Below are 21,540 nucleotides of genomic sequence, written 5' to 3'. Positions count from 1 at the left end.
AAAAAAAAAAAAAAAAAAAAAAAAAAAAAGGCAGTATCTAAAATAAAGTATCTAATAACTACTTGAGGAAAAATATATTTGCTTCTACAGTAGAATGCATCAGATCTATCTGATGATTCTTAGCAAAATTTCGTGGTTTGGTCAGCCCTGGCCAGTTAATAGGATCAAATGCTTGGTTGATTGATTGATTATTTATGCAGAAATCATCATTATGATAAGAAAAAAGAAGGCGACTCAAAGGTTCCAAGTAAGAGGGCATCTGTATGTGGCTAAGAGGGGAGGTCAAGACAAGAGCGGGAGAGAGGGGGTAACTGTGTATATTCCGGTTAGAATAAACTGGGGAGGTCAGCTGAATTTTTCAAGTGAAGCTACAATAGGAGCCTGGTGTTCCCAAACAGCTTCTCAGGTCTATGTTGTCTGTAATCTCAGAGGGATTAAAAATGAAGTAACATTGTCATCCACCCAGATACTGTGACTTAGCTTTAGGCAGACTCCAAAATTCTTAAAAATGCCAGTGCAGTGGCTTCTACATGAACACTGAAAAAAAACCCTAGATTAAGTAGCTGCTGAGATGTGAGAAACACAAGTCAAGGAAAATTCCCTCTGTGTCTTCATGTTTATTTTTAAAGTATAGGTTCAGTGATATGGATGTGATATATCCATTAAATTCTCTGGTATTTTTTATTAGCCATGAAAACTCCACTTAATGTAAATTCCTTTTAATTTTTCCTAAATTTTGCTCATGATTTTCATTTGTGAATGTAATTTGTATTAGGAAAACAGTACCAAATTGCATTTTAAAACACTTTTCCTCCTATTCAAAATTAATATATTACAGCTCACTGTGTGTATTTGTTAAGTAAGAAGCACTCAAAATCCAATAGCTTAGCCTCTTTTTTGACTAGCATCCCAACATATATTAGGCTTTTCATCAAATAGGAAAAACATTATAAAAGAAAAAATAGTAATAGCCCACAGATAAATGATTTGGCAACTTTCAAGAGGTTAAATATGCTGCTGCCTTTTTATACAGGAATTGTAAAAGGTGAGACCATTGTCTAAGTCTTTTGATGTTGACATCCGTGGAATCAAGGTGGCCTGGATGTCATGTTTTAAGTCAGAGAACAGTTATTAGCTAAAAAGAAAAAAAAAAGTTAAATTATGGTGCTATATGAACTTTATCTCAAGTGCTTTTCTAAGCCATTTCATAAACAAAAGCAAAGTAATGTAAGATTAAGCAAAAACAAAAAAAATTCTTCCTTTGTTCACACAATTATATCTCCAGAAGATAATAAGTATATGTTGTTTAGGTATCATTTAAGTGCTATCTCAAATGCTTTCCATTCTTGTGAAGTAATCAAGGTTGGCTTACTACACAGTTTGTATATGTATTTATTTCCACCCCAAAATTTTGCAAGAAAAAAGAAGTACCAGGGCCCTTATCTCCCTAACTGACTCTGTAGGAAATATCTTTTTTTTTTTTACCCATGATTTTAGAGATAAAATTAACTCCTCAAAAATAAAATGCTTTCTTCAGAATGTTTGACAACTTTACAAAGAGAAAAATCAGTATTTTATTCATTATTTGCAAATAAAATATTACAATAAAATGCTTGTCCTCATTTTAAATGGATGCACTATATTAACAAACAGAATATTCAAGGCTTAACTCAAATGATTAAAAACTGTAGCTGTCTCATTAATATAGGATTTTAAGGTAATGGCGTACAGCTCATTGGTTCTTTGTGTGAATAATGTGATCAAATGAGGGGGGGGAGGGGAGGAAGGCTAAAAGAATATGGGATCATAAGAGCTTATTTTCATTGCCCATGAGGAAAATATATAGAATAGTATCCCTACCCCCATTTTCCCCCAAAAATGATTTTGAAATGTTGAAATACATCTTTTGGGGCTAGTGTTTGTCAACACTGATGGCTAAAACGTATCTGGAGGAAAAAAACAATGTGCTTATTGATTTGGATTATTACCAACTGACTGTCTAAATTTCTCTTCCACTTGAATTACAAGGGTTATATTTTGATTTTGATTGTAACTCTTGTATGAGTCTCCAGGTATGACGAGACAGGGAGAGTGCGTGCACGCGCGCACACACACACACACACACCTCTGACCTACTACCTTTAGTCTGTTACCTATTATCAACATATCACACATTTGTCCATTTGAACAGCATCTTTGTTCCAGATCTGTGAAATTATTTCACGAACTATAGTAAGTCCCGTAACAATCATTATTTTATTAGGATATAGTCCACTTTCCAGATCCAAAAGTAAAATCACAGCGAAAAATGAATATTCCAAGCAAGAACTAAAAGTAATTTAAAAAATCTAACTCCTTACTCAAATTATTTTTTTCTCAAGTGTTTAGACCATTTCTTATCTCTCTCAAGAGTGTTGAAAATCTACACACATGCAATAAAACCTTTAAACCATGTTACCTAAACACTGAATCTACTATGTGAAAAAAATAGAAATCTCACACCACATTCATTTATAGTAATAATTTCATGCTTTGTCAGCATGTCATCTATTATCAAAATTGTGGACAAATATCCAGATTAATTTGTTCAACAATAGGGAACCACTGCATGACAATAGAAGGCTTTTCTTTACTTTCTTTGTATTCCAAACCCTGTAATATAGGGCAAAAATAAACAAAAGAAATACACATGATATATTTACACAGTGTGCAATCTATGTATTTAAAGAGACAGAGTTTTTATCACATAAAGGTAGCCAGTGTTTTCCCAGAAAAACTGACTCAAAGAAAACCCAAATCAATGTTCAGTAGACAATGGAACAATTAAAAGAAGTCATTTCTGAACGAGTCTCTTGCACTGCAGCTTAGGATGTATCTTTAGGGTTAAGCAGGCAGCAATGGAGCCTCCTATAATCTCTGCATTCTGGAAGGCAGTTTGCTCCAGGGCCTCCACTGGCTCTTCCCTATGCTTGGTCTCTGCCACTGCTTTGCCCTGCCTCCCTGTGTCCAACGTCAAAATCACACACAGGCAATAGGAAGAAAGCCCTCTGCTTCTGCAGTCATTGTGAGTGATGGCGATGCACCAGCACGATGGTGAAAGTGCCCGAGCCACAGGGCTGCCTCCAATCACTGGCAATTATCAAAGGCTCCCTGAATTCTTCCCTCCGTCCGTCCCAGGCCCTGGGAGGGAGCTGCACTGGGAAACAGAGGCATCCTCAGGAAACCGTTGCATCTTAAGATTTCTATACCGTGCATTTGGAGCCTCTTTTTTCACGAGGATTAGAAAAATACCACCTCACATCTATTCCCAGTGAATGTCACAAATCTGTTCTCAGACTAAAGAATATCCTTTTCAAGAGAAGATGCTAAAAATCCCAAAGCTGACAGCTAATATTTTTGTTCCATTTTAATTAAATGCCTAAAACCCTAAAGGCATCCACAGTATTCATTCCAAGAGTTATTTATCTAGATAAACTGTGTATTAGTGTAGGTGAGAGATTATCATTTTATCACATTTTATAAATTGCACGTGGCTACATGCCTGCATATCTCAGTCTCTGCTTCCAGCAGATACTGTATTTCTTAAAACATCACAAACAACATTTGATTTTTTATGCTACAGTTTTCAGAAATATGCATTATCACATTTTATTTACAATAGAGGTTAGGTACATAATTCTGCTGTAGAGATGCTGTGCCGGATAATTGTGCTCCAGCTAACCTACCTAAACAGTCTTCAAATGGCAAAAAGATGGACTTATGCTTAAAGTTCTCGATAAGGAACTAAATATATTTTCGCAGCCTCCACACATTCCTGAAGGCAGATCCTGCTGTGGCCGCCTCTCTAAGCAATGCAGCGGGTGTTTGCATATCTGCATAAGATGCTGCAGCGTGGCCAAGTGCTTGAATCCTTTCCAGAACGAGGGCGCATTCGTGATTGGTCCAATTGATCACTGCAGTCACTTGATATTACATAAAAGGTTGGTGTTGAAGCATATGGATTGGATAATAATCAGAGTTGTTCTGACATGGTCTATTTAATAATTCAAAAAGGGAAATTTGAAAATGATTCTGCATAAAGCTGCAGCGCCCGGTTGACACTTTATTTATATCAAATGCTCGTTGTGTAGTTTGTGAGCTGTGCAGATTGCCTGTTCGATGTAGTTCTTTTTCTAAAGCATCAATATTCCAAATCACCATCAGCAAACAATCGTGCACATCACCTGTCACTATGGAAGGGTTGAAGTGTTCAGTTTCTCCGTACACTGAGGTAGCACAAACCAATCGGTAGAAAAAAATCACCATTTGTGAATGTACCCAAAATGTTAACGTAGGACAGGGTTAGAGACTGGGTGAACTTGATTACACAACCTGGAGAGAAAATACTTATTGGTAACAGTCACGAGTGGTCAGAGTGTTTCTATTTCATATATTCTTTATATCGACTTGCTTGAGAAATGCAGGGGGGGACTGCAGCTGGATTAGTGATGCTAACCTCCTCTCAGATGAACATGGACTGGAGCTGTTTCAGTAGGGTGGAAAAAAAGAGCTAGATGTTCATGGTTCCATGGGCTAAGCCTAAACCCTTAAAAAGGCTCTGAGCACGATGGGGGATAGGCAGGCAGAATTTCACACTCCAGAGGTGGGGCTTCCTCCACATCTTTTAAGACCCCTATTGGCCAGTGCCCTTGCTGGTCACCCTTTTGGCCCCCAGGGCACATCTGCTCTCTCACCATTTGTGAACCACATCTCCCACACCTGTGACCTGGGAAGGGCACTGCGATGTATCACGGGCTTTCCTTCTGACTACTCTAACCGAAGAGCTGCCTCAGATGACCCTGTGGAATTTTTAAAAATCCGCTTTGTAAATACCAAGTGGTAACAATTTAAGTTATGAAAAGCAAAGCGAATCGTTATGAAGTTCAGGAAATATATTCCTGTCTTACATTATACTTTTGGTCTCAAAAGCTAATCACAGCGTATAGCTCCCTCACATATATACAAGTTCATGATACATAACGGCAACCGTGGCAAAGGTTTTGACACCATAAACAAGTACAGGTCACATGTTGTAATAATCGCATGTTATTTTAAATGCTAGACTGGCCCCTAATGTTTTTTCTCATTAAAAAATTATCAGAAAGATTTTAATCTTGAAGAAAAGCTGCAATCTTTAGTACATCTTCTAATCTTTTGTATTTCGTCCTAGTAAGAATCGATGCATGAAATACTGACATATATCCAGCCTCAGAATGAACTAATTTAATAGCCATGGCCCAAACTTCTTAGCAGCAAATCAAAATGCGCTCATAAGACACCTGGCTGTCAAAGGTAATGTTTTTCTATGCATAAAATAATTTTAAGAACATTTTCTCTTTTCTGTAAAGGAATCTAAGAAAGACAGATGACAATCAACATGCAAGAGACATCTAAAGTGAAAATAAAACAAATTAGCTGACACAAACAATGAATCATGGAACACTATATCTAAAACTAATGATGTAATGTATGGGGATTAACATAACAATAAAAAATTTAAATAAATAAAAAATAAATAAAACAAAAAAACAAAAAAACAAAAAAAACAAATTAGCTGATATAAGAAGACAGCAAAGTGTGATCACGCACACTCAAAAAGGTCCACCTTTCTTGGCCTACATGTCCTTGATTTCAATCCCCAAACTACTTATAACTCATCACCATTGCTATCTGCTACAGTTAATATTTAAGATGAGATAAGACGAGATGGGATGCCATTTAACATTCCCCTAAGTTATCGTCATTGGAAATGAATATGCCTATCTGCAGCTTCAAATCATCCTAGCGAGCTTCCAGGGAGACGAGGGGAAATCTGTGCTGTTTAATAAAAACCTCCACTTTTTCTTGCAAGTATTTCTTACCATGATGAAGCAGTTACATTGTGCTCACATGCAAAGTTGCACTCACCGTCCTTGATTTTCTGAAGAACGCTCTGGGTGAATTTAACGAACGAGAAGGTTAGGGACACATGGCATTAAGATAAATTAAGAAGGCCTCAGGCCTGAAATCGTAGGTTCAACCTTTCATTTCTGATCAAAACTTTTAACTCCTGCTAAAGAGAATGTAATCAAGGGGCAACGTGGAAGGTCACAGATGAGGAGAAGACCAGGACATCCATGTGCATGTGACCTTTATCCTGGGATCTGAGTCCAAAAATCTAGATGCTGACCAAAGGAGTTGATAGCATTCTTTCTTGGTCTACCCTCATCCATACTATTCCTTGGTCACTGATTCCACCTCTGATCTGGTCTGTTCATCTCCCATATAAATGAAACAAAGAGGCAAAAAGGAAAAAAAAAAAAAACTGCATTACTTTATTTCATATTTGTAACCTAATTTCATCCTGAAAAGTATTTTATAGGCTTCATTAACCCCATTTTATTGATGATGAACCTGAAGCCTAGAAAGTTTAACAACTTACCTGGTGTCAGGCCCCTGATACAGTGGTGAAGCTGGGTTTTTAACTTTGAGCTTAAAGTCTAAGTTCAGTGACTTGTCCCCTAACTAAACTACAAATAATCAATGATAATAAATGAGCCACACACACGTCATCAACTTGGATAATCAGCATCCTCTACTTATATAAAGGGCAGTCCTCCACTCGATTATCTGTTATCTAATAATTGATTTAAATAATGATTAATAAGTACACTCATATTGTTGGTTGTGATTCACAGAACTGAGACCCCGTCATAAAACATTAATCACAGAAATATGACAGAAGAGACAGAGGATTAGTCAAAGGCTTTCTAAACCACCCTTCCCCAAGACAAAAGTCAACAACATGATTATTTAATGACACCATAGTATTTCTCTGTAGGAGCTTATCTCCGGGGCAGACTATTGTCGCTTTCCCCCATAATGCTGCTGCTATTTTTAGCCTGGCTTCCAAAGATGGAAACTTAGAGATTCCCCTGCCAATAAAGAGCCATCCCATCACTTGCTTCTGCTGGGCCAATGAGAAGCGTATGGGACAGCCCACCTGAAACCATTTCCCGTTCTCTAGCAGCCACAGGGATAGTCTCTAGAAGTAAACTGCAAAGTATTCAAGATATATAGTCCTGGAAATTTAAATAAAATGGGTTGGTTTTGCTTTAAAAAAAATTGAACACTTTTATATGTATTGGGATCAATGACGATTTAAAGAAAAACCACCGGTGAATGCTTTTACAACTTCAAATACTGTATTACAAAATTAATGGAAAGAGCACAGAGTTTATAGGGAGAAGACGTGAATTCAAGTTCCACCTCTGCTACTTACTATCCGTGACCCTTAGTGAGTCCCTGTCGGAATGTCGGTGGTCTCATCCTTACTTTTCCACGGGATTGCTTTACAGGTTTATTGAAACAATTTAAACTATGAATTTGCTATGCAATCTAAATTATTATCAAAATTTCCTAATTTAGGGGCGCCTGGGTGGCTCAGTCGTTAAGCGTCTGCCTTCGGCTCAGGTCATGATCTCAGGGTCCTGGGATCGAACCCCGCATAGGGCTCCCTGCTCTGCGGGAAGCCTGCTTCTCCCTCTCCCACTCCCCCTGCTTGTGTTCCCTCTCTCGCTGTGTCTCTCTCTGTCAAATAAATAAACAAAATCTTTAAAAAAAAAATTTCCTAATTTAATATTTCTGTAAACTCAGATATTTAAGTAATTATTTTCTAACAGAGAGATCTCTTTCGAAATGAAATCAAGTGTCCCCAAGATCTGAAAAAAAATCAAGAGGTATCATTTGATTGTACCTCTCTGCTCCTATCTAAACTAAAACTCCTGTTGTACTCTTTCGTACTCTCTGTAATTTATCTTCACAGCATTTACTGAAGACTCTTAAAAAAAAAAAAAGAAAGAAAGAAAGAAAGAAAATTATGGACTATTGGCTTGAACCTCCAAATTCCTAGCATGTGGGAATACAGAATATCCTCATACTTGCTGCAAATCCCAGAACATTTAATAAGCCCCAGCCTTTCTGGCCACCTTGATTTAACCTCTCACTGATCTGGGCACAAAGGGAAGCTCTTTTATAGTTTATCCACAGATAACCCACTGTATCAAGTTTTTCTCGAGTTTAAAGGATCTCAGAGCACCTCACAGCTTTCTTTCCCCTTTTTGGTTCTATCTCCACTAAGTGTTTTCTTCCTCCCCCTGTAGAGGACAACTGGTCAATCCCTCCCTTGGTGACCAGTGAATGGTTCCATCTATACCTAGTGCCTTCAGTATCTTCAGTCCTCCCCGCCAAGCTCCTTTCAGTATTTTCCCAAATAATTCGATCCCGTTCATCGAATAATTTCTAATGTGAGCTATTAACATAAACTGTTCTCTTCTTTTTATATTCAGCATTATTTGTATTATTTGTCAACTGCTTCTCCATTTGACCTATCAGCTCCATGAGGCACCATTATCTGTTTTTCTCATCACTGAATTTCTAGCACCTATATGTAAGTTTTCAGTAAATATTTGATGATCAAAATTAATAAAGAAGAATAAATAGGAACTAAAGGAGAGATAGGAAAGCAGATCACAATGCAAGTAATTATAGATTTACATCAATTTCTAAGGAAGTTTTCTTTAAGTATCTATGCTTCAGAAGTAGTTACCTTCCCATTTTCCACCTACTTGAAGGAGGGGGACAGAGAGGAGAAAGGGGAGAGGGAGGGAGAGGAGAAACAAAATAATGTAACAGTCAATATTTAAATTGCATTGGATTTTTTTTTTTTGCATTGGATTTTTTAATGAAATATCTATGATTTTCCTCAGTAAATTATTAAATGGCATTTCTATTTCATATATTTAGGTAGATAGTCAATGAATAGGCTTTATTACAGGTGTACATTAGTAAGAAAACCCTGAAAAAAAAAAAACAATAATTTTTTAAAGCGCTGGAATTGCTGAAAAAATATTCAGACGCTTTCAGCATTTTGTGTTAAACTTTAACAAATAGGAATGTTATTTATTGATCTGAATGTGGAAATCAATAAAATCCCTTTGATCCTTGTTATGATTTAAAGAATTTCTCAATTTCTGGTTGGAATTAAATCAACATCTGGAGTGGGTGATACATGCCCTTTTTCTGTATATGATTAAAAAAAACCTACCAAATGGCACAATAGACTTTAATATTATGGGGAAACGCATCTGCCATTTGGGCTACTTTCATTCTGATGAAATGGTTTGGGGTCAGCACACAGTTGCAGCTCCTAAATGCAAATCACTGCGTGATCCTAGCACATGGAATTACATCAGCGCTTTTGATGAGAGGACAGAATCAATACAGAGGTCAAAAGTGCACAATTGGGAGGAGAGCCGCAATCAGGCACTGGGATTCCCCAAGATTACAATTCCCCTGACGAGACAGAGCAGTTGTAAGAGCGTCCTTAATGTAGGGAGGCTACCTACCGACCATGCAAAGGACTCACTCGTGAGGGTTTTATCTCTGCCCACATTCATCTCTGCACCGACTTGATTGGATTATGCTGCAAAGTTGGCCAACAAAATGCTGACCAAAAAAAAAAAAAAAAAAAAGAAGACCAAACTTTCAGAAAATCAATACCAAATAATTGCCCAGGCCACGCTGGAAGATAAACTTATCCTACACGTTTTATACCTTCAGTTCTAGAGTGTGGTAAGCCACAGAGCTGAGGGAGCTAAGCTGTTCTTATTGTGCATAATATACCTTTATACATCAGCAGGCAGCACAAATCATTTCCTCCCCCGCTGCTCAATACCCAGTGATTCCATCTCTTCTATATTCATTTTTTGTACCGGACTGATGCCCTTAAATGCTATGCTGCTGTCAGTTCTTGGATAACCCTTACCTGGCAGCCAAAGGGAATGCTTAGGAATGAATCTCTTGTCCCCACAGTAAATGTCTTCCAGTAGTGGACTAGTTTGATAAGTTTAAGAAATAGACCATAATATCAACCATACTGTATTTTCCATAAATTCTGTCCTACAGAATACACTTCTCAATTTATTTTAGACTAAATGGATAAAGGATGAGGTGAAACAGATACGGAGGGCCTTTGTTACTGCAAAGTTTCAATGAAATGATTTTGTCTCAAACAATATTATAAGTCAAGATATCGAACCAATTATAAATATAGCATATATATTTGTTTATGCTTCAGTGGCCAGAGCCACTCTGTTACGTAGATTAGAGCAAGAACTATACGATCCCTCTCATTCCTAAACTGAATTTTCCTTTCCCCCAATAAAAAGGAAAAAAAAAAAAAAGATTTATCTTTTGGGTCATGGCTATGAGTCTTCCATATTATTGGTTCCAAAATGCGATTTCAAGCTTAGACAACAAAGCAATGACCTGGGAAAAAGCAGCTCAGTGGCCAAATGTATGAACTGGTAACTCCCTATTCCAGACACTGTCTTTTTTATTATTGTGTTAAGAAAAATAGATAGCTGAAAATATTTCAATAAAAATAACAGACATGCCTATTCAAAACTCCTCAGATGCTAAATTCCTGCCAACCTTGTACATCTCAAAGATATCATATTCCCATTTATAGAAAAATCTACCACATAATATAATTTGGAGATGCAGGCATAGAACAGGAAGAAAAGCCTGGAATAAAAAGAAACTATGTCAAGGTATTTTAGCATGAAATTGGCTTGAACGGGGGGGGGGGAGAGGAGGGAGTTTATAATCACTGGATTGCATAGTCAGCTCCTTAGAAATATATTAATTTTACATGATTGTTCCTTTGCACTTTATGACAGAAAGAAAGACCCTGTTAACATTAGTCCAGCTTCATCTTTAATCACATTAATTCAGTAACATGTTATAATTGGAAGATGAAAGACTAGTGCTTTATTTACATAAATATAAACGATAAATGAGCAATTTCTGAATTGGAGCAAATCAATACACACTGCATTGTCATGTTGACCTCACTAGCATTGAGGTCAATAAATGTGTGAATCCTCAGAATAATATCCCATCAAAACCAGAGGCAAATCTCCAAGTCTCCAGGGATGTTTCCATCACTCCTTTATCCTCCAGTCTGAGGCTAGCTGATGAATATGTGACAATGTTAGATAGATGGAATGCAATATTTGAAGTGGAGAGGAAAAAAGACCAGGCTTGGTGATCCACTGGCTGATATCTAGCGTATATTGTTGGCTGCAGCTGGGAAAGGGTAGTTAGCATGCTCTTACTCACCAAATGAGTGAACCACAGATGGGAGCTCTCACACTGACGTTTCAGCTGAGCGTCTTGACTTGAGAACCAACAATGCAATTTATTGACAACTGGAAACCTGGCACAAAATGCCATATCTACAGCAACTCGCTAGAATTGACTCTTTTGCCACCACATTGTGCCTTTCTGCCAGGATATTACAACCCTGTGAAGAGTATGTGTTTCTTGTCCTTATTAACAACTCACAACACAATCAAGTGCTTAACATTATCTAGAACTGCTTTAAGAAATTAGACCAGCCTAAGGTTATAAAGAGGAAAAAAAATTACAGCAATCTTAGCAGCTTGTTGGAAAAGAAAGGCAAGATTACTCTTATATAGCTAAATCAAAATTACCCTTGTATAACAACTCATAAATTGCTATTGAAACCATGCTATCCACAATCACCAAATATCAGAATAAAATAAAATCAAGAAATACTTATTGACTATCTATAAATTCAGACTGTTCATTAGAACAGAGTTTCAGGATCATTTACTCTTTGAAGGCAATTTATCATCTGATGGCAGATTAACAAAATTAGAAGACTGAGAAGGATAAAAGGATTCATGAGAACCCCTCCTCACCACCACCACCAACCGATAATGCATAAGAAAAAAACGGGCTATTTTATCCCTGAGGCAACTTGAAAAGGAGTTTACTATTGAAAGCTAAAAAATTATCCAAGTAGAGGGGGAAAAAAACAGCCTCTATTTCTGACTACATGGAACTTAAGAATTAAAGGTTATTTTTTTTTTAAAAAAAAAAAAAGGGATGTGGAAGCATGTTCTAGAACAAATGTTTTCCATGAAAAAAAATTTTAATACACATTTTTGAAAACACCAGATATTTAAAACATGAAGAAATTATTGTTAATTTTAGGTGCAATAATGGAATCATGGTTGTTTTAATTTTTTTTAGAGTACACATTAAAACTACAAGAAAAAATAATGTCCGGAATTTGCTTTAAAATAATCCAGACAGAGAGAAGTGAAGGATTCTGTGTATGAAACAAGATTAATCATGAATTCATAACTGTTAAAGGTGGTTGACGGACCCATGGAAGAGATTTATTACCATCTTCTCTATACTTTGAATAGGTTTGAAATTTTGTATAATACTTACATGTATACATGTAAGTATATGTACACATGTTTTAAATATGTATAAATTATAAGTGTATATGTATGTGTATACATTTATAAATGTATAGGTATGTATATATAGTGTATATAAAAATTTATATTTAGATATTACATTCATATTAGTAAGATATTGAAGAAGTTTTTCTCCACCTAACACTGAATACTGGTTCTCCAGCTTTTTTTGATGGAAGTCTTAAAGTCTGTCATTCGTGCTGAAATGTTCATGAGTAATTCATTCTATATTCACTAAAGGTCAGGCCCTCTGCTAGGTTTTGAAGGTACAACAATCATGAACAAGTTTTCTGCCTTCACGGAGTTTACGTTCTAGAGAGAGTCAGGCATTTATCAAGTGCACAAATGAATAAGCAAGAAAAGTACAGGTTGCTATCAGTGCTCTGAGGGAAATAAACAGAAATGAGAGAAGGAGGCATTGGGCATTTGAAGGAGAGTGGTTAAAGAGTTTCTCTTTGTGAATGTGACTTTGCAGCCAAGTCTTGAAAGACAAGAGGTCAACCATGGAGATGTTGGAAAACATTCAAGGTGGAAGATTAGCTCAAGTAATGATCCTAAAATGGGAATAAACCGGATATGTTTAAAGAACCAAAGAGGGTCAATTTGATTGGAACATAGGACTGACCACACCTGGTCTTGGATTGCATGTGGAGCGTTTGGGAAATAGAGGCTCTGTCTTTATTTCACATATTTCACATGTATTTATTTCACATATGTATCTTTATATGATTTATATCCCATATATGTATATATAAACCTTATATATCACTTATCTATAATATATAAATATTATATATTATATTTATATCTCTTATATATATAAAACCTCCTAATAGAAATACTTATATCTTTTCCATCTTAAATACAAAAATATATAATTTTAAATTTATATATTTGTATATATATAACCTAATAGAAACATGTATATCTTTTTCATCTTAAATACAAAATATTTATAATTTTAAATTTAAAATACATTTTTATTATTACAAAGGCACTACAATTTCACAGAGAAAAATTAGAAAATAAGCAAAAAAGGAGAAAATTAAAATAAAAGACCCATAATTTCCACATCCAGAGTGAGCCACAATTACCATAGTATTCTTTCAATCCTTTCTTTCCATATTTTTGGATGAAATAATGCAAAAAATAATATGCATACGAATTTTAATCTGATTTATTTCACTTAACAACGTAGTGTGAGTAGCTTTCCATCCCATTACACATTCCATTGTGTGGATGACTTGTTTAACCCATTCTCCAACATGTGGCATATAGGTTATTTCTATTTTTTTTGCTATTATCAGTAACACTGAGATGAACACTTACAGAAAACTCTGTGTACATCTTTAATGATTTCCTTGTATTGCAATTCTAAAAGTGGAATGGCCTAACCAAAAATCATGCACACTGTTCAAGGCAAAATACTTACTTTTGCTGGAAGAAATAGGCATCAAAAGAAAGGTGGTTGTCTTCACGGTCCTCCAAATGCCTTCTTGTTCTATTCCAATTCTAGATCTTCAAACTTCCACTGTCTGTTGCTTAAATTTTCACATGGAAATGATTCCTGCAGGATGGCGTTTAAGTACAAACTCATACAGACAGACCTTGATAGGTCTTTTAATAAGGTGTATCGAATCTATCCTTCACACAAAGAGATACAGTGGGGTAGGGGGAGGAGGTGTTTGTTTTCTTCTCTTTTACTTAGGGACTATATTTAACCTATATGATAAATCTTAAATTAACTTAGATTCCAACAATTAGAATTGGAAGGAAATTTAGATTTTCCTCCTTCTTAGCCTTCTCCTTTATTCAGTGGAATTTGTCACTGTCCCAGTTAAAAAATGGTGCTCAGAAATGAAGATGACTTTATTTCCCATGACCTGAATATTGTATTTCGATTAATGCTGCCTACAATTGGAATCTTTGTCTTCATTCTGCTCTCAAAAAATGAAAAATGATTTTTTTTTTGTACTGGTTGGCCTTCAGTTTTCTCCTAACAATTTCATCTTCTTACGATTTCTACCTCTGGGTCTACAGTACACACACACTAAAGCTTACTGCCTTTCGACTATTTTGAAACATTTTGGATCTCTTTCTACAGTTAATCTTTTGTACCTGTCTCCCTTTTTTTCTCTTTCTTTGTTTCTTTTCCTTTTCTGCAGCTACTGTCTTTTTTTTACTTATGTTAGATAGATAGACTGAGGGCCACGCTCTTCTGGAAAGGCAGCATTGACATAATATTGGGCAGATGGAGAGAGAGCCATCCATTCCCAAGGTTTGTTCAGGACTCTTTAGGACTTGCCCAGAGAAACTTGACCTTGTTCATTATGGGTGAAGTAGCCCTAGGATCTCCTTAAAAGTAGGGTACACAGGGTTTGAACAACCCTTGGAAATGGATGGCTCACTCTCTTCCTCCCCAATTTCATATCGCCCACCCGTGCTTTTCCAGAAGAGTGTAGCCCTGAATACATGGGGGAAAAGAAAAAAAAGAGAGAGAGAGAGAGAGAGAGAAAAACAAGGGATTAACTGTAGAAAGATTCCAACATGTTTCAACATAGTTAAATGGTGGTAAATTTGGGACTTCTAAAACAAAATGTAACATTCTGTTAGGACCAAATTATCCTAATGTTTGTCATTTGAAACAAAGTTAATTGAACTCCTCAAGCATGGATGAAGGATTTAATTATGTATTTACACGTTCCCACTCTCAACAGACTGAGTTCCTCAAATCAGGGGGTGTATTTTATTGATTCTTCTTTCCCCAGCACTCTGAAAAGTGCCTGGCACAAAGGGTTTACCAGAAATATTTGTTGAATGGATGATGAATAAGTAAATGGATGAGTACATTCCGTGGCACAAATCATTTGTAGTATTTATAGGGTATGAAGATTGATTTTCAAGTTTGCGATTTCAGATTCAATTAATATATGTAAAAACTGTCCAACTCCATTGTCACAGTGAGCACATGACTCATTGGCACAAAGACACCCCCTCCCACAATGACCTTTATTTTAAACAGCTTAAATGCACAAACCTATGCTTACTTTTTTGCGACTCTCTAAAGTTCTCTATAAAATTATTAACCGTTGTTACACAAAATTAACATGTTTACAATTGTCGCCTTATTACTTCAACAATTCACTTGGAAATCCAAAAGCATTTCCTCAGTATCATTTGCTATAAACCATTTGACCTTTTAAGTATGAAATAATTCTGATTTCTTATTTTCAAGTTGAAAGTTTTTCGAATAAATTAGGTAGAAGCATTCTCTCTTACTTTTGTTTTCTCAAAACTTTAGGTCATATTCAAAATGGAAATAGAAATGATCCAATTTGCTTTTGCAATTATTTGTATATCCAATTTGCTTTTGCAATTATTTGTATATCCTATTTGTTTATCCTTTTATCCTAAAGATTCCATTTTTTCTTAGGTAAAACTTCCCATTTTGTTCATCAGAATGCCCTCTACATTTTGAAAAAGTTTTGTTTTGGTAGGCCCTTCTGCCCACTCTCTGATTTTTCTTTCCTATCCAGAATCTTAGTCTCTTATAAATTTACAACAAACTATTAATCCCTCTACCCTCTACCCTTCTCAGCTTATGAGAAGGGCTACCCAAACATATCTGCTTAGAGGGTGATAATGTCTTCTTTGTTTCCCAACTGTGAAAGTTTACCTAAGTTGGCTCTTCCAAAATCAGTGCATTTCTCCATGTTCACCCTCTTTTGAAAATTATAAAATCATCTCATTTTTAGTTCACACTGTCAAAGTTTCACAGTCCAAAGATGAAGGATACAAAAAGGCATGTGTTATCCCTTTTTGTAGTTATAGGTATTATGATTATTTATTAATGTTGTTTATTATTTTATTATTGCTTATAAATATGGCTACAATTTGAAGTTTGGCCTTCTATCTTTTCCATATTTAGCATAAGATGATAGGTCTATAGTTCATTTATACCACCCTCACCAGGAATGTTCACAATTCTAAATACTGCTGTATGAGCTTAGTGAAATCCTACTCAACCTCTACTATCCAGCTCACCGTGAAGGTTCCTTTGACTTCTAAGGAAATATTGCTTACTGATTCCTTGTGCTATTCAGGTGCTCATCTTTTTATCACTGCTTCTTTCTTATGACAACTGCATCCTGGATGAGCATCCTCTTCCCCCTGCTCCCAGTCCATGTGGTTCTGCTCAACTCCTCACGTTCCTTTAGTTTGTGACCCTGGCGCAGGTGATCAGTGTATTCTCTCCCCATAGTTTCAGACACTGTTTCACAAAGGGGCACAAGATCTAAACCAGGCCAGTGTGAATTATTTCAGGACATTTTACTAGAGTTGGTGGGAAAGATGTGCATTTTCCAATGGGATTGCTAAATTGAGGATGGTAATACCTTGGAGCTGCCCAGAACTATGCTATGCAGAGTCCCAACTGGATAAAGAAGCCAAGACAGAGGAAAGAGACAGAGAGAACAGACAGTGAGTGAGACACGAGGAGAGACAGAGACTAGAAGCTGACTTGCTCAGCAGCCCTCATACTGTTACACTTATCTATTTCGTTGTTAACGTTATTTGTTAGCAGGTCCATATTACACACAGCACTGTGAGCTCCTCAAGAGTATCACTGATGCTCATCAGGGCTTTGAATCTGGTTTTCCTTTCACACCCTCCTTAAGTAGGGTTTTTTATGTAAATCACAAAACCCACGCAAAATGAGTTGACTCTTTTTTCAGCTCACCTGAAGTTGGCGTGATGGTTAATTTTATATATGTCAACTCGACTGGATTATGGGGTGCTCAGACATTTGGCTAAACATTATTTCTGGGTATTATCTGTGAGGATGTTTCTGAATGAAATTAGCATTTGAATCAGTGGATGTGGTGAAGCAGTTTTCCCTTCCCAATGTGGGTGGGCATCATCTAACCCATTGGGGGCTGGAATGGAACAACAAGGCAAAGAAAATTCATCCCTTCCAGCCTGATTGCTTGAGTTGGGACATCAGTCTTGTCCTGAGAACACTCCTAGTTCACTCCTAGTTCTCAGTTCCTGGGACTCAGTTTGAGTTACAAGACCGGCTTTCTTGGGTGTCCCACTTAGAGGTGGCCAATCATGGGACTTCTCTGACTCCATAACGATGTGAGCCAATTCCTTATAATAAATCTCTTCCCATATATATCCTATTGGTTCTGTTTCTCTGGAGAACACTGACTAATACAGGTTTTAGATAACTAATACCATTCTAGATGCAGAGGAATAAAATTAATTCATTACGTACAATGAATGCCTGAGGGCATTCAGGCTTAATTACCTCACAGACCCTTCCCCCTTGAAAAGGTCTTAATTTTTTGCTATGGTTTCTAATGACTCCTATGTTTTCAGACATAAAAAAATGTTCGTTTTTCCCTATATGACCCAGACCTTGTTTCTATACTGCAGACCCCCAGTAAATATATCCAGTTGGCTTTCAAACCCTATATGTGCAGTGTGAAGTCATCAGACTTTTTCCCAGAAGGGCTCCTCTCCCTGGATTTTCTCTTCAGTCAATGTCATCAGAAAATGGGCAGTCATTATTGACTATTTCTTCATCCCACAAACCTCAAGAATACTTATTCCTGTAGATTCTAACTCTCCAAATGTGTTTTTTTTTTTTAAATCTGTACTCCCAATTCAATCTCTATTGTCATTGCCTGAATTGGGCTCCTTATTTCATATCCAGATTATTTCAAAAGTCTCCTAAAGTCTTTTCTTGCTTCCAGACTTTATTCCTTGAAACCCATCCTTCATAGCCCAACAAGACCATCTTTCTAAATATTACTCTTTGTGTACGTTTCTTGTCTCGCCTTACTCTCTCAGAGCCAGAGTTAGGATTCAAACCAGGTTTACCTGTTCCGAAGCTTATCTTCCTTTATCTGTCATACTGTACTTCCTGAGTTCATCAGAACAAGAGGTTCTTTGCTTGTTTGTTTGTTGTTTCAGCTGTTGTGCCTTGCTTTAAAAAACAAATCACAAAAAAAAAATAAATAAATAATAGATAAAATAAAAAATAAATCACAGGCAAATCACAAATTAGAAAACACAGATTGGAGTTATTCTGGCTAAAGCAGGGGAGAAAATACCTAGGACCCATGCCTATCAGTCTCTTCATGACATCCTCGCATTGCCAGAAAGCTTTTTGCAGATCACTGACCCATTTTATAGATGAGCAAACTAAGTCCTGCTCTCTTCCCACTCTATCAATCTGCCTCCCTGAAAGATAACACATAAACTATTATTTTGAAGAACTCATATCATATGTTCATAAACAAGGGGAACTAATTTTTTTTTATTGAAACTGCTGAAAGCCCTTTAATAATGTACACCATTCTTTGGTAATGCCAAATAGTCATCCTTTTGATTCATCTGTTTGGGAAGTTTGGCTGGCACTTATCAAATTTTCCCATGTCCTAGATTTCATTATCACTTGATCTACCTAGAGCTTGCTGCTATATTACACCCCTCTGTGACAGCCTGCTTATTTGCGATGAGCTTATTTGGCCTCTGTCTGTATTATTTCTTATGGATAAATACCTCTGAGAAAGCAGAATTTGTTGATGGCCTTTACCTCTAAATCTCCTTTGAATAATTGTCATTTTTTGTTGTTGTTGAGGTAGAACTGACATATAACATTATACCAATTTCAGGTGTACAGCATAATGATACAATACTTGTATATATTGCAAAATAATCACCACAATAAATCTATAATTGTGATTATTTTTAGAACTTTTCAGACCTTTAAGTAAACTCAGCTAATTCTGCCTGATAGGTTGCATTGCATTGCATATGTCTTTAACACCCAAAGTCTGAATCAAATATAGTTGCTGATAAGACTTGAAGTGGACTATGTTTGTGTAGAGAGATAGATATATTTCCCACCTTGTTCCCTCTGCTCCCCAAATCCATTTTTTTAAAGATTTTATTAATTTATTTGTCAGAGAGAGAGAGAGAACGTGCGCACAAGCAGGGAAAGCGGGGGACAGAGGGAGAAGCAGGCTCCCCGCTGAGCAAGGAGCCCGATTCGGGACTTGATCCCAGGACCCTGGGATTATGACCTGAGCTGAAGGCAGAGGCTTAACAGACTGAGCCCCCCAAGCATCCCATATGCAGAGTTCTTCTATGTTTAAAATGGTCCCTGTGCAATAAAGATGTAGAACAGAAATGCCAAGTAGTCATGGTTTGTTTGGAAGACTGAGGAATGGAAGACTAGCTCCCAGAAACACAGGACCCAAGGGTAGAAGGAGATGAGGACAGTAGGCCAGGAAGGCTAGGAGCAGACTGCCTGGGAGGCAGGGAAGGTGTCCAGGAACCTTCAATCCAAAGGCAGAGAACAAATGAGGAAGACTACAGAATGTGGGGCCAGATTAGGCTAAAGATGGGATTAGGACCTTGTCAATGAGGACATGATTACGAGCTGTCTCTGCTGTGTAGTACTCCATGGGTCAACTGCGCTGGTTTTGCACAGTATGAATGGCTAAGCATTTGTATTCTCATCTCCCTTACTCCTTCTGAGCCAACCCCTGGAAGCCGTGGGCTGAGTCCCTCAGACTTGGCTACTACCACGGTCACGACATTCTTATGTAAAATGATTACATTTCTAGATATTACCCTAAAGCAGCCTCTCATCAGAATGATGCTTTGTTCCAATCCTGGGTTCTAAAGACATTTTGCAGAGCTCTTTTCCGAACCAAGAAAGAACAATTTGGCAAATATTTTTGTTCCCATCAAAAAAGTGTTATATATGACATTATTATTTTTTCCTTCTATAGATCACCCATGGTGAACAATATCCATCTTCTTTTTACACTGTGAGGTGAAAGATGATTATAACACATTTTCCTCCATTATCAATATTAGCCATAATGCCCCTGAATTTAAACATGTAGGAGGTGCTGGGACAATTCAAAAAACTAGATACAAAAAATAGATTAATTAAAATAAATTAAAAATGCAAAACACACACACACACACAAACAATTCAAACACTTTTTTAGTTCTGTGCCTTCAGCAGCAGTAACTAACCAGCCATAATCCCGGAGAAATAACCAGTCATCTCACCTATTCTAAACCTATGGGCGAGGGGTAGATACAGAATAGGGGGGGATTCATGATAACCCTTGGTAACATACTGTCCTATATTTCCAATACAAAGCTCTCACACCCAGAATTAAACTAAAAACCCACTGAAGGAAAGACAAGTCTTCACAGTGTTTGCACAGCACAAGAAATCAATACATACTTTTCATATCAAAATGTAAATTAATTCACCTTTTTTTTAAAGACCTACCAAAATCAAATGAGAGAGAAACCCAAGCTATAATTTAATCCAAGAAGAAGTATTCAACTTTTTTAAACCAACAAAAAGAGCATTTCAGAAAGAGGCTTGTTACTAATTATATTTTGCTGACATATGCCAATTATATTCAGCAATATTGTTCTCCCAGCCTGTTGGGTCACGTAACAGCCTGAGAGAACAATGATGCTGAATTAACAATTGCAGTGAAGGCTTTCAAGAATCTCTTACTCAATTAGATGCTGACAAATTTACCTGTAAGTCATAAAAATTTTATGAAATTTAAATAGTTTCATAAAGTGCAGGTACTTCACACAGTTAACACAATAGCTCTGAGATATGGAGTCCATTTTTATATATTTATAATGTTCCCTTCTTACATTTAAGTGACTGAGTAATTATGTATTTTTTAGCCGTTTTATCACATAATGTATATATTAAGTTGTCTCTGCAAGTCGTTTGAAACTAATATAGAAAATGTAATTCGATGATTCAATGGCCTTCCAGTGATGTCCAGCTCTTTTATGGTTACGAACAAGTCATTTAACCTTTAGAGGTCCAGTGCTGATCGATCCTGAAGCAAAGATTAATCACAAATACCAAAATTAAGCCAAAAGATAGATGTTTTTAAACATTCACAACTCATAGAAATAAGAATAGTCTTATTGAGGTACTAGAAATAAACACCACCATATGCATTACAGTCTCACTAAGAACACAGTTTGCCTAAGTGTATGACAGAATTGCTTTTCATTAAAACATTATTTTAGAAAAACAGGAGAATGTTTCCAAAGCCATCATACAGACAGAAAAGTAAAGGCACAGAACTAGGAT

General features: G+C 36.6%; 1 long non-coding RNA gene across 3 annotated transcripts in view; it reads right to left on the bottom strand.

Moving 5' to 3' along the window:
* The window catches only part of LOC116642964, a 40,625-nt gene that overhangs the window by 6,147 nt on the left and 12,938 nt on the right, over positions 1-21,540 (bottom strand). The window contains exons 2-5 of one of the 3 annotated variants that reach the window (XR_004301458.1): positions 18,261-18,366; positions 13,810-13,944; positions 11,203-11,386; positions 7,733-9,525 (exon numbers count right to left, since the gene is read on the bottom strand). This is a non-coding gene — a long non-coding RNA (uncharacterized LOC116642964). Of the gene's footprint in view, positions 1-7,732; positions 9,526-10,711; positions 11,387-13,809; positions 13,945-18,260; positions 18,367-21,540 lie in introns of those variants that run through there. The other 2 variants (XR_004301457.1, XR_004301459.1) reach the window with 2 other exon arrangements.

The sequence above is a fragment of the Phoca vitulina genome, unplaced genomic scaffold, assembly GCF_004348235.1.
Source record: "Phoca vitulina isolate PV1807 unplaced genomic scaffold, GSC_HSeal_1.0 scaffold25, whole genome shotgun sequence".
In the NCBI taxonomy this organism is placed as follows: domain Eukaryota; kingdom Metazoa; phylum Chordata; class Mammalia; order Carnivora; family Phocidae; genus Phoca; species Phoca vitulina.
Note: the sequence above shows the minus strand (reverse complement) of the source record. Positions and strands in the feature narration are given on the sequence as shown.